Genomic DNA, 14,166 nt, shown 5'->3' with positions numbered 1-14,166 from the left:
TAATTATTTTCCTTATTTGGGATGAGACTGATGTGATACAATTATTCCCCTTATTTTGGATGAGATTGTTGTGATAAAATTATTCCCCTTATTTGAGATGAGATTAATGTGATAAAATTGTTCTCCTTATTTGGGATGAGATTGATGATAGAAAAGGATAATGTCTCATATGAGACGACCTAGCCCATCGGGTCGTGATCGGACGCCATGTCGCACACATGATGGTGATTGTGCTGGAAAGTGTAATTGAAAATGTGATTTTTGTTGATCTCTTCAAAAAATACAGCCTAGCCGGTTAGTTCGTGATCAGACTCTGTGCTAGATTCATGGTGGCATATTTGCATAGAGATTGTGATTGTGGTTGATGTTTTCAAATAAGATGGCCTAGCCGATCGGGTCGTGATCGACTCCGTGCTAAAAGTACAGTGGTATTGGTATTGAGAGTGATTGTGGTTGATGTCTCTAATGAGAAGGCCTAGCCGATCGGGTTGTGATCAGACTCCGTGCTAAAAGTACGGTGATATTGGTATTGTGAATATTGGTACTGTGAACAATGGTATTAGTATTGTGAACGGTGGTATATTGGTGCTAAAGATCTCCTAACCAAAAATAATATTATTTTTGTATTTTGGAAATTATTATGTTTTAACTTGGCATTTTGATATTATTGATTGTTGATGGTTGTTTCCACGGTTTTCCCTTTCTTACATTTGCATTCTATTTTGAAAGAGGACAGATAACTTTACATACTAGTACTATTTCATATGTACTAACGTCCCTTTTGTTAGGGGCGCTGCATCTTTAATAGATGCAGGTGGTTCATCAGCGGGCAGATTTTATCCTCGTTAGCAGTCGTTCTCTATTCAGTAGGTTTTGGTGAGCCCTACTCTATTCCGTGCTTGATGTCATTTGAGTTGTACATGGTGTTTTGAGGTATAGTCGGGGCCTTGTATCCAACACTTCCATATTACTCTTGTGTTGTACTTAGAGGCTCTGTAGACAAGTTCTGGGTGGTGTTTGATGTTGGGAATTGAACTAGTAATATTTGTATTTGGAAATCATGTTTTTCATTAATTCTATAAACTCGTAGCATATTGGAAATTATGAATGAAGCTGCTAATGGGAATGAAATGGAAGTTATTAATGAAATCTTTTCAGTGTTGAATTAATGGAGTACATCTCCTCTTTATTCATGGATGAGTTTGGGTCGAAGGAAATCTAATAGGCTTGCTCGGCCAGGTTCTCTCGGTTGAGCGCCGTTGCACTCCTCGAGTGTGTGGCGTGACAAACTTGGTATCAGAGCCTAAGGTTTTAAAGTGTCCTAGGATGTCTCGAAGACGTGTCTAGTAGAGTCCTTCTTATCGGTGTGTTGTCGACCACATATATAATGAGGAGGCTACTTGGACATTTAGGAATTTCTCACTTCTTTGATACTCCTGATCGTGCGATAGAGCTCAAGATAGGAAGCTAATTTCCTCGTCATGTCTCATTTTCCCTATGAGTAACCCACGGGTTCGAGTCAGCGGTGAGAGATTGAAAGAACCAACTGCTAAGGGAAGTGTCCTTGTACCTATTAATGTTATCGTGCCACCGGATCATGTGGTAAGAGCACCTAAGCAACGAAAGAGGGTTGTTGGTACCAATAAGCCGAAATGTTTGATTTGTAAGAAACACCACTTGGGGACGTGTTGAATGACTCTTGAAATATTTTATGGTTGTGGAGTTGAGGGGCTTCAAGTAAGGTACTGCCTTGTCAATCTAAAGTTACCAAGTAAGTCACTCTTTGCTATATCGTTATGAACACCGTATAATTTTTACTTATCGTATATGTGCACCAATATTGAAGAGCTCTCATAACATGGTCTTAACAAGATGTTGAATCACAAAAGAATACATGTACCTACTCTTTGAACGAGATGCATTATTCGTGAATCCACTCTATCACAAATTCTCTTATTTACAACCTCTTCTGGAATTTAGCTCTATAATTATGTCCTTGAATTGAGTTATAATTATAGGATTAATACTTCCCACTTGCTTTCCTAAATTCTCAACAAGAGACTATACCTGATGAATTTCTTACAGAACCTTTTGATTCAAATGGATAACATCTGCTCAATTCTGCTTATGAATGCACAGTCATAATGTTTACCTATGTGGTATCAAATCCAATGTAGAGAGCCCTAGTGTTGAGATCCTTCTTGAGCCACTCTTTTTCTCTCTGGTGTATGTGGCTCCTATGGTTGGAACAGTCACTTTACTCCGTTATGAATAGTATCATGAATCCTTTTCACTGTCTAGTAACATGAGGGCATATCTCAGCACCTATTATATGTGTATATGTCAATTGAAATGGTCACTTGTCTATATAAGGTTTCTCGGGAATTTGAGGTTTTCGTGAATGTGTCACAAGAAGATCTTTCTGTTCGCCCATCTCAGTATGACTTTCATGTCTACCTAGATCATGCCTCAGTGAGTAACTCACATTGTTACTAGTATTGTAGTTGCCCATGAAGTGGCCTAGTATTGCAGCTTGAGAGTTGTTATGGCAAAAATATGTCTAGCTCACAGCAAAGTGTTCATTCTCTCTAACCAATACATGATTTTATCCCAACATTAAGATGTCCTAGCTACATGATTTCACTTGTGTGAGGTTAAAAGTTAAGCAGCCTTATGATGAGCATATTGAATTGAAAGACAAGTTTGTGGTATCTTTAGTACTCTCATATAGGATCAACTATTGTGAAGGGTTAAGGTGTCAGAATGATAATAATCTTACAAGTGTTCAACTTCTTTTTTATCCTCATGGGCTTGTGGCATAGATTCCTTGTGCTAGTTACCGTTAAGAGCATAATGAAATTTTATGTATTTTGAAACCCATATCACATTCGGGGTGCCAAATATTCTCATTTCGAGTTAAACTGTTTCACAACCCAAATCGACGGGCTGCGACGGGTGCCCGAGTCCTACCTGTCGAACTGTAACGACCCGGCCAGTCGTTTCGAGAGTTATAGCCTTGTTTTCCCCATTTTTGCTTCCTTTTGTTCTTTTAAGCTATATTATGATGTATCAGGTTAGTTGGTTCGGGTCCGGAGTGGTTTTGGAGTGGATTGAGACACTTAGTCTCTTATTTAGAATCTTAAGTTAGAAAAGTCAACCAAATGTTGACTTATGTGTAAACGAACTCGAAATTTAATTCGGATGGTTCCATTAGCTTTGTTAGGTGATTTTGGACTTAGGAGCGCATCCGGAATGTAATTTGGAGGTCCGTAGTGGAATTAGGCTTGAATTGGCGAAAGTTGGAAATTTGGCGATTTCGGTCAGCAGTAGAAAATTTGATATCAGAGTCGGAATGGATTTTCAGAATTGGAGTAGGTTTGTGGTGTCATTTGTGACGTGTGTGTAAAATTTGAGTTCATTCGGACGTGGTTTGGTAGGTGTCGGCGTCGTTTGTGGAATTCGGAAGTTTAGAAGTTCTTAGTCTTGAATCCGAGGGTAATTTGGTGTTTTGATATTGTTTTGAGTGATTCGAAGGCTCGACTAAGTTCGTATGTTGATATATGACTTTTTGGTATGTTTGGTTGAGGTCCCAAGGGGCTCGGGGTGATTTCGGGTGGTTAACAGATTGTTTAAAGTTGGAAAAGTGAAGCTGAAGCTGCTGCTAGTAGTATTTCCGCACCTGCGGAGGGGGGAGCCGCAGGTGTGAGGTCGCTGGTGCATTTGGCAAGTCGTAGATGCGAAAATGTGGAGGGCTGGCAGTGGCTGCAGGTGCAAAGTCCTTTCCGCACCTGTGAGCCCGCAGAAGCGAGCGGGAGATCCCATATGCGGAGAGGAGGAATGTTGTTGGCTTCGTAGATGCGGAGGGTTATGCGGAGGTGCGCAAGCGCATGTGCAAAAGGTTGCCCGCAGATGCGGAACCTGGGATCTCAAGTGAGTTCCGCACCTGCGATAGAAATTCCGAAAGTGCGGCATCGCAGAAGCGAAAAAAGGGGCCGCATGTGCGATATTGCTAGGAAGAAAAGCTCCAGCTCGAGGTCTTGACTTTCATTTTTAATTTTGGACTTGAGAAACTTGGGAGAGAGGCGACTTTTCAAAGGTTTTCAAGGAGCAACGTTGGGGTAAGTGATTCTTGTAACACCCCAGAAAATTTCGAAGTACTTGAGCGCTAGTAAGAAAGTTGATGTGCGCTAATTATATTATTTTGTGTGCAGACAAGGTCTATTATAAGAATTATATCATTTGATCATGATAATATATGTATGAGGTGCATTAATAATGGTTTATGGTCTAAGAAGATCCCCAAGGCTAAGTCCAGTTGAAAATTTTATGATGGGATAAAGTTTCAAGTGAGTTCGCAAAAGACCTAATTTCAAACGGCATACCTCTCTTGATATGAAGAGTTATATGGTGTATTACCTATCAAAAGAAAGGTTTATGTGTCTAGTTTCCAACGCTTCAAACAGTTCATCATATAACCAAATTACCAAAGTCTGGATCTATGATCAATTTCGAGACCGCAAAACGGTTCCGCGGACCGCATATGCATTGCAAAGTGGAGCAGAGACGGGCAAAGTTTTTTAAAAATATTATGCTGTTGCATAATTGTTGATTATGCTATAGAATAATTAATTATGCTATCGCATATTGATTATGCTATAGCATAATTGATTATGCTGCAATTCTGCTGCCCACAAAACGATTATGCTATAGCATATTTGCACCACATAATTGACTTCGGGGGTCATTTTTGGAAATTTTCATATCCGATCCAATTTTGATATAAGGCCTTAGGGGGTCATTTAAGAAGGAAAAATATGATTTTGTAGAGAGAGGAGAGAGCTATCTTAGAGAGAGAAAGAGAAGACCTAGCTATTTTGTTCATCAATTCTTGCTCAAGGCTTGAAGATTTAACAAGATCTTCATATAATATGTAAGATTCTACTCCCTAGCCCTAAATTTCGGGATTTTGATTAAAAGTAGGTCATGAGAAGTATGATTCTTGGGTGTGAGAGTATTATGTATACATATATGTACCAATAAGGTTTGTAGGGAGATTGTTGAGCTTAAATAAGTAAAGATTGAGTTGTGGAATGAAGAAAATCTTGTAGAAGAACCTTGTAGTTAAATTTGCACACCTAGTGTTTGACAAAATGCTCAAATGAGCTGAGATCATGAATACCTTCCTAATAATGGTTCAATTTTGTTATGTCTCAAAATAGATTGAGATTGCTAGAATTTCTGAAATGTTGTAGTAATTTAAGGAATGCTCAAAGTAAAGTATATTGGCTAAACTACTCTCTTAGAATTGAATTCAATGAGGTTTTCATAAGTTTCAAGTATGGTTGTCTCAAGTTCCTTATTCTATGTTCCGAGTTATTCCCAATAAATTTGATTGTCCCGAATAAGCAAATTGTCGAGAATTAAGTATTCAAAATGTGTTCCGAATGTTCCTAACACATTATGTTATCCTTTGGGAATGTGTGCAAGAATGATATGTGTATTAAAATGCTATATCTTTGAGTTGTGTTTCAAATGAAGGTTATGATTCCAAATTGTGTTAGAAAACTCAATATGCTTAAGACTCTTAATTGCTCATATGTGTACCAAAAGTCTTGATTGAAAATGTCTTACTATTGATAACCTATAAATATGTGAAAGAAGTATGAAATGCGATGATTGATATAAGTGAAAGTTATACTTGTGGACAATGGAACCAATGAAATGATGTGAGAAAGGTTATTACATGAGCTTTGATACAACTATTCCAAATTGACTACGAAAATAGGATTGCCTAAAAGCTTATGAACTCAAGTCATGCCCATATGTGGTTGTTCTAACAAATGCTATGCTTTGTGAGTATTTTCAATGTGTTTTGCATTCTTACATATTCGTGAGTGAAAATTGTGTATTGCCCTCTTTTGGGAAAAAGTATGTCAATGATAAATGGTGTGTTATTTGTTGATGATTTTAACTTGCGCATCAATTGCCAATCATTTTACTCCATTTCTCGTAAAGAAATCTATTGTGCTTAAATTGTTTATTTCTAATGAACTTAAAGTTGTGATTTTAGGAATATTCTATATCTCGATGTTTGATGGTGATCTTGAAATTGAAAGAGGTGAAAGTATGGAATATGAAATACGGCCATCGTGCCAGGAATAAAGAATCTTGTGAATGGCCAAAAGAGCCAAGGAAATATTGTCATTGTGAATGACTGAAAATACTAGTGGAGATTCATACAATGTGAAAGATGATGAGGTAAATACATTTGCACCTATGTTGTTTTTTTGAATTATTTCCCTTATTTGGGATGATATTGATGTGATAAAATTATTCCTCTTAATTGAAATTGAGATTTTGGTTGATGTCTTCAAATAAGACAACCTAACCGATCGGGTCGTGATCGGACTCCGTACTAAAATTACGGTGGTATTGGTATTGATAGTAATTGTGGTTGATTCTCTAAGGAGATAGCCTAGTTGATCAGGTCATGATCGAACTTCGTACTAAAATTACGATGGTATTGGTATTGATAGTAATTGTGGTTGATTCTCTAATGAGATAGCCTAGCCGATCGGGTCGTGATCGGACTCCGTGCTAAAAGTACGGTGGCATTGTTATTGTGAACATCGGTATTGTGAACATTGGTATTGTGAACATCGGTATTGTGAACATTGGTATTGTGAACAACGGTATTGTGAATATTGGTATTGTGAATAGTGGTATATCTATGCTAAAGATCTCCCAACCAAAAATAATATTATCATCATAATTTGATTATCATTTCCCAGTGTTATCTTCATATTTTCGGAAATTATTATGTTTTAACTTGGCATTTGAATATCATTGATTGTGACTTGTTGTTTCTATGGATTTTCCTTTCTTACATCGGTATTCTATTTTGAAAGAGGACAGTTAGTTTTACATACTAGTACTATTACATATGTACTAACATCCCTTTTGCCGGGGGTGCTGCATCTTCAATAGATGCAGGTGATTCATCAGCGGTGCAACTTTGGTCCTCGTTAGCAGTTACTCCCTATTTAGTAGGTTTTGGCGAGCCCTACTCTATTCCGGGCCCGATGTCACTTGATGTTACACTTTGTGTCTTGAGGTATAGCTAGGGCCTTGTTGCCGGCACTTCCATACTATTCTTATGTCATATTTAAAGGCTCCGTAGACAGGTTGTGCGTAGTGTATGATGTTGGAAATTGAAGTAGAAATGTTGCTATTTGGCAAACATATTTTTGATTAAATCTATAAACTTGTAATACTTTGGAAATTATGAATGAAGTTGCTAATGGAATGAAATGGGAGTTGTTAATAAAATATTTTTAGTGTTTGATTAATGGAGTGCATCTCCTCTTTATTCATGGATGAGTTGGGTAGAATGGAATCTAATATGCTTGCTCGGCCAGGTTCACTCGGTTAAGCGTTGGTCGCGCTCCCCGAGTTTGGGGCGTGACAAACTTGGTATCAGAGCCAGGTTTTAAAGTGTCCTAGGATGTCTCGTAGCCGTGTCTAGTAGAGTCCTTCTTATCGGTGTGTTATCGACCATATCTAAAATGAGGAGACTACTTGGGCATTTAGGAAATTCACACTTCCTTGATATTCCAGATCGTGCGATAGAACTCAAGATAGGAAGCTAATTTCCTCGTCATGTATCATTTTTCATATGAGTAACCTACGGGTTCGAGGCAGCGATAAGGAAATGAAAGAACTAGTTGCTAGGGAAAATGTCCCTATTCCTATTAATGTGACCATGCCACTAGATCATGTGGTGAGAGAACATAAGAAACGAAAAAGGATTGTTTGTACCAATAAGTCGGAATGTTTGATATGAAATAATAGCCACTCGGGTTTATGTTATATGATTCTTGAAACATGTTATGGTGGTGTAAAGAGGGGGCACAAGAAGAATAAATTCCCTTAGGTTGGATACACCCATCCAGGCCTTCCCGATATGCGGGCGAAAACATTTTGCGTCATGTTGTGAGTATGCTCAGAAGCGTGTTAGGGGTGGTAGATTTGGGAAATTCCGAAAGTCCATACAACGAGCTGTTGCAGAGATTGTTACTCCTGCCATGAAGGCTTGGGGGAATACTAAGGGGAAGGCTTATGATGTTGCAAAAAGGGTACATATCGGGTAAGTGGGGCAAATCAGTTTAGCGGACCCCATCCTTATTGTGTGAAGTGTATGAGATGTCATTCGGGGGTACGTCACAATGGTACTAATGTATGTTTTGGATGTGGAGTAGAGGGGCATCAATTAAGGTACTGCCCTGTCAATCTAAAGTCATCAAGTAAGTCACTCCTTAGTACATCATTATGAACCCCGCATTATTTTCCTTGTTATATATGTACATCCATATTGAAGAGGCCTACATAAATATGGTCTAAACCAAAACGTTGAATCACAAAACATTGCATGTATCTACTCTTTGAAAGAGACACATTATTCGTGAATCCACTCTATCACAAATTCTCTTATTTACAACCTCTTGTGGAATTGAGCTCTATAATTATGTTCTTGAATTGGGTTATAACTCTAGGATTAATACTTCCCACATGCTTTTCTAAATTCTTAACAAGGGACTATACCTGATGAATTTCGTACAGAACCTTTTTATTCAAATGGATAACATCTAGTCATTTGTGCCTATGCACGCACTGCCATAATATTTACCTATGTGGTATCAAATCTAATGTAAAGCAGCCTATTATTGAGGTCCTTCTTGAGTCACTCTTTTTCTCTCCGGTGTATGTGGCTCCTATGATTTGAACAATCACTTTTTTCCTTTGTGTATATTATCACGAATCCTTTTCACAGTCTAGTAACATGAGAGCATATTGATTTGAAAGAAAAGTTTGTCGTATCTCTAGTCCTCTCATATAGGATCAACTATTGGCAAAGGTTAAGTTGTGAGAATGATAATAATCTCACAAGTGTTCAACTTATTTTTCATCCCCATGGGCTTGTGACATAGATTCCTTGTGTCAGTTGATGTTAAGACCGTAATGCAATTTCATGCATTTTGAAACCCATATCACATTCGGGGTGACAAAATATTCTCATTTCGAGTTGAACTGATTTTCCTTACACTCCAGGAGACGACTGGTGTCACGTACTTGGCTATTTCTCTTTGAGGCCTACTATTGCCAAACAAGGCACATATGGAATGAAATAATTATTGTTGTCCTTTTCATGAATAATAGTCTTCCAAGAATAACTGGTGCTAATGTCTTTATCCTTTCGATTATGCCTCCCATATGTCACATGTCAAAGAAGAAGTGTCATCCCATGATCAAATATATTGGATAGGAAATTTTATGGTCATATTCAAGCTAGCACATCTTTGACTAATTGTTGGAGGTCGTCAAAGGTTTAGTTTGGGTATTCGGCATAGAGATTTAGAGTTGAAGAAAGTGAATGGGTTATTCTCGATATTGTTTTCCCATGAGGATGCTATGTGAATTGTTAATAAAGGTAGAGTATGTGTAGTAATATTAGGACTTATGAAATCTTAAAAGAAATAGGCTAAACTATGAATATTATGTTTCCCTATTATTGTTCTTCGTGTACCCGGTGTTTCATGTGTCTATGTCTAAGAAGGTGAAGTTAATGGATAATTAGATTATGAGGAGCAACTATTTGCTATCCTTGTTAGATAAGTCCGAAAGTTAAGATTGCCTCCGTCAAGTGCTATGGCTAAGTCTGTGAGTTGAGGAGATCACCTCGTAGGCCGAAAGTGTTGATGAAATGAAATATTCTCACTTGTTTGTAGAGCCAAATGGTTGTGGTTCAAAAATAATGTACCTTCTATGCATTATGGTTTAAATGTGTACATTTTATATCAAGATAGCACTTTTGTTAATGTAATGCCCTAATGTTGAGATCGGTGTTGTTGATATATACTGTGATGTGTTGTTGAGTAATGGATTTATTGTTAGGATTGATTTCTGGGATTCTCTTACAGGTGGATAGGCCCAGTTACAGGGAAAATTCTGTCGAATTTTTACGAATTTGTAAAGATAGCTAATTTTAAGGGCCATAAGTAAATTGAGATTTTGGAAGGGAAGTATAAGATCCATGTATCCATAAGCGCCTATGTATAACGGTTGGAGGTAAAAGGATGGTAACTCTATTCTTAGAAATGACTTGTAAAACATTCGAGGATGAATGTTCTTAAGTGGGGCAGAATGTAACACCCCGAAAAATTTCGAAGTACTTGAGCGCTAGTAAGAAAGTTGATATGCGCTAATTATATTATTTTGTATGCAGACAAGGGCTATTATAAGAATTATATCAATTGATCATGATAATATATGTATGAGGTGCATTAAGAATGGTTTATGGTCTAAAAAGAGCCCCAAGTCTAAGTCAAGTTAAAATATTTATGATGGGATAAAGTTTCAAGTGAGTTCGCACAAGACCTAACTTCAAATGAGAATACCTCTCTTGATATGAAGAGTTATATGGTGTATTATCTATCACAAGAAAGGTCTATGTGTCTAGTTTCCAATGCTTCAAACCGTTCATCATTTGGACACTCCTACAAGAAGTTATGGCCTAAGTACCAAAGGCTAGATCTGTGATCAATTTCGTGACCGCAAAACGGTTCCGCGGACAGCATACGCATTGCAAAGTGGAGCAGAGACAGGCAAACATTTTTAAAACAATTCTGTTGTCGCATAATTTTTGATTATGCTATAATATAATTAATTATGCTGTCGCATATTGATTATGCTATAGCATAATTGATTATGCTGCAATTCTGCTGCCCACAAAACGATTATGCTATAGCATAATTGTACCACATAATTGACTTCGGGGGTCATTTTTGGAAATTTTCATATCCGATCCAATTTTGATAAAAGGCCTTAGGGGGTCATTTTAGAAGGAAAATGTGATTTTGTAGAGGGAGGAGAGAGCTATCTTAGAGAGAGAAAGAGAAAACCTAGCTATTTTGTTCATCAATTCTTGCTCAAGGCTTGAAGATTTCACAAGATCTTCATCTAATAGGTAAGATTCTACTCCCTACCCCTAAATTTCGGGATTTTGATTAAAAGTAGGTCATGAGAAGTATGATTCTTGGGTGTGAGAGTATTATGTATACATATATGTACCAATAAGGTTTGTGGGGAGATTGTTGAGCTTAAATAAGTAAAGATTGAGTTGTGGAATGAAGGAAATCTTGTAGAAGAACCTTGTAGTTCAATTTTCACACCTAGTGTTTGATAAGATGCTCAAATAAGCTGAGATCATGAATACCTTCGTAATAATGGTTTAATTTTGTTATGTCTCAAAATAGATTGGGATTGCTAGAATTTTCGAAACATTGTAGTAATTTACGGAAAGATGAAAGCAAGGTATGGTGGCTAAACTACTCTTTTAGAATTGAATTCAATGAGGTTCTCATAAGTTTCAAGTATGGTTGTCTCAAGTTCCTTATTCTATGTTCTGAGTTGTTCCCAATAAATTCGATTGTCCCGTATAAGAAAAGTGTAGAAAATTAATTATTCAAAACGTGTTCCGAATGTTCCTAACACATTATGTTATCCTTTGGGAATGTGTTCAAGAATGATATGTGTATTAAAATTCTATGTCTTTGAGTTGTGTTTCAAATGAAGATTATGATTCCAAATTGTGTGACAAAACCCAATATGCTTAAGACTCTTAGTTGCTCATATGTGTACCAAAACCCTTGATTGGAAATGTCTTACTAAGTATGAAATGCGATGATTGATATAAGTGAAAGTTATACTTGTGGCCAATGGAGCCAATGAATTGAAATAATGTGAGAAAGGTTATGAAATGAGCCTTGATACAACTATTCCAAATTGACTATGAAAATAGAATTGCCTAAAAGCTTATGAACTCAATTCATGCCCATATGTGGTTGTTCTAACAAATGCTATGCTTTGTGAGTATTTTCAATGTGTTTTGCATTCTTACATATTCGTGAGTGAAAATTGTGTATTGCCTTTTTTTGGGAAAAAGTATGTCAAGAATAAATGGTGTGTTATTTGTTGATGATTTTAACTTGCGCATCAATTGCCAATCATTTTACTCCATTTCTCGGAAAGAAATCTATTGTGCTTAAATTGTTCATTTCTAATGAACTTAAAGTTGTGATTTTCGGAATATTCTATATCTCGATATTTGATGGTGATCTTGAAATTGAAAGAGGTGAAAGTGTGGAATATGAAATACGGCCATCGTGCCAGGAATAAAGAATATTATGAATGGCCAAAAGAGCCATGGAAATATTGTCGTTGTAAATGACTAAAAATACTAGTGGAGATTCATACAATGTGAAAGATGATGAGGTAAGTACATTTGCACCTATGTTATTTTTGTGAATTATTCCCCTTATTTGTGATGAGATTGATGTGATAAAATTATTCCTCTTAATTAAAATTGAGATTTTGGTTGATGTCTTCAAATAAGATAGCCTAGCCGATCGGGTCGTGATCGGACTCCGTGCTAAAATTACGGTGGTATTGGTATTGATAGTAATTGCGGTTGATTCTCTAAGGAGATAGCCTAGCCGATCGGGTCGTGATCGGACTCCGTGCTAAAATTACGGTGGTATTGGTATTGATATTAATTATGGTTGATTCTCTACGGAGATAGCCTAGTCGATCGGGTCGTGATCGGACTCCGTACTAAAATTACGGTGGTATTGATATTGATAGTAATTGTGGTTGATTCTCTAATGAGATAGCCTAGCCGATCGGGTTGTGATCGGACTCCGTACTAAAATTACGGTGGTATTGGAATTGATAGTAATTGTGGTTGATTCTCTAATGAGATGCCTAGATGATCGGGTCGTGATCGGACTCCATGCTAAAAGTACGGTGGCATTGGTATTGCGAACATCGGTATTGTGAACATTGGTATTGTGAACATCGGTATTGTGAACATCAGTATTGTGAACATTGGTATTGTGAACAATATTATTGTGAACAGTGGTATATCTGTGCTAAAGATCTCCCAACCAAAAATAATATTATCATCATAATTTGATTATCACTTCCCAGTGTTATCTTCATATTTTAGGAAATTATTATGTTTTAACTTGGCATTTGAATATCATTGATTGTGACTTGTTGTTTCTATGGATTTCCCTTTCTTACATCGGTATTCTATTTTGAAAGAGGACAGTTAGCTTTACATACTAGTACTATTACATATGTACTAATGTCCTTTTGCCGGGGTGCTGCATCTTCAATGGATGCAGGTGATTCATCAACGGTGCAACTTTGGTCCTCGTTAGCAGTTACTCCCTATTCAACAGGTTTTGGTGAGCCCTACTCTATTCCGGGCCCGACGTCACTTGATGTTAAACTTTGTGTCTTGAGGTATAGCCGGGGCCTTGTTGCCGGCACTTCCATACTATTCTTCTGTCCTATTTAGAGGCTCTGTAGACAGGTTGTGGGTGGTGTATGATGTTGGAAATTAAAGTAGAAATGTTGCTATTTGGCAAACATATTTTTCATTAAATCTATAAACTTGTAATACTTTGGAAATTATGAATGAAGTTTCTAATGGAATGAAATGGGAGTTGTTAATAGAATATTTTCAGTGTTTGATTAATGGAGTGTATCTCCTCTTTATTCATGGATGAGTTGGGTAGAATGGAATCTAATAGACTTGCTCGGTCGGGCTCACTCGGTTGAGCGCTACTCGTGCTCCCAGAGTTTGGGGCGTGACAATTCTAACCCATAATGGTCTAAATTTCGCGAATCTATGGCTTTGTTCATCATTTAATTAGTAGGATGTTGAAGTGAAACATTGGGGTTAGGGCTTGGGATGTTGGAGAGTGTAATTGAGGATTTGAGGTACCAAATGATTTCGGATTTTGAGGAATTTCGTATGGTTAGACTCGTGAGTGAATGGGCTTTCGGGTTTTGTGACTTTTATTAGTTTTCGAGTCGTGGGCCCGGAGGCCGGGTTTGAGTCGATTTCGGATTTTGGCTATAATTTGGTAATTTTCTTGTGGAATTGGGTCTGTTAGCCTATATTGATCGTATTGTATTGCTTGTGGCTAGATTCAGGACGTTTGGAGGCCGATTTGAGAGGCAAGGGCATTGCGGAGTAGGATTTTGCTTGGTTTGAGGTAAGTAACAGTTTTAATTCTGGTCTTGAGGGTATGAAACCCG

The sequence above is a fragment of the Nicotiana tabacum genome, chromosome 4 (genome assembly GCF_000715075.1).
Source record: "Nicotiana tabacum cultivar K326 chromosome 4, ASM71507v2, whole genome shotgun sequence".
In the NCBI taxonomy this organism is placed as follows: Eukaryota; Viridiplantae; Streptophyta; class Magnoliopsida; order Solanales; family Solanaceae; genus Nicotiana; species Nicotiana tabacum.
The sequence above is the reverse complement of the archived record's forward strand: the minus strand, read 5'-3'. Positions refer to the sequence as shown.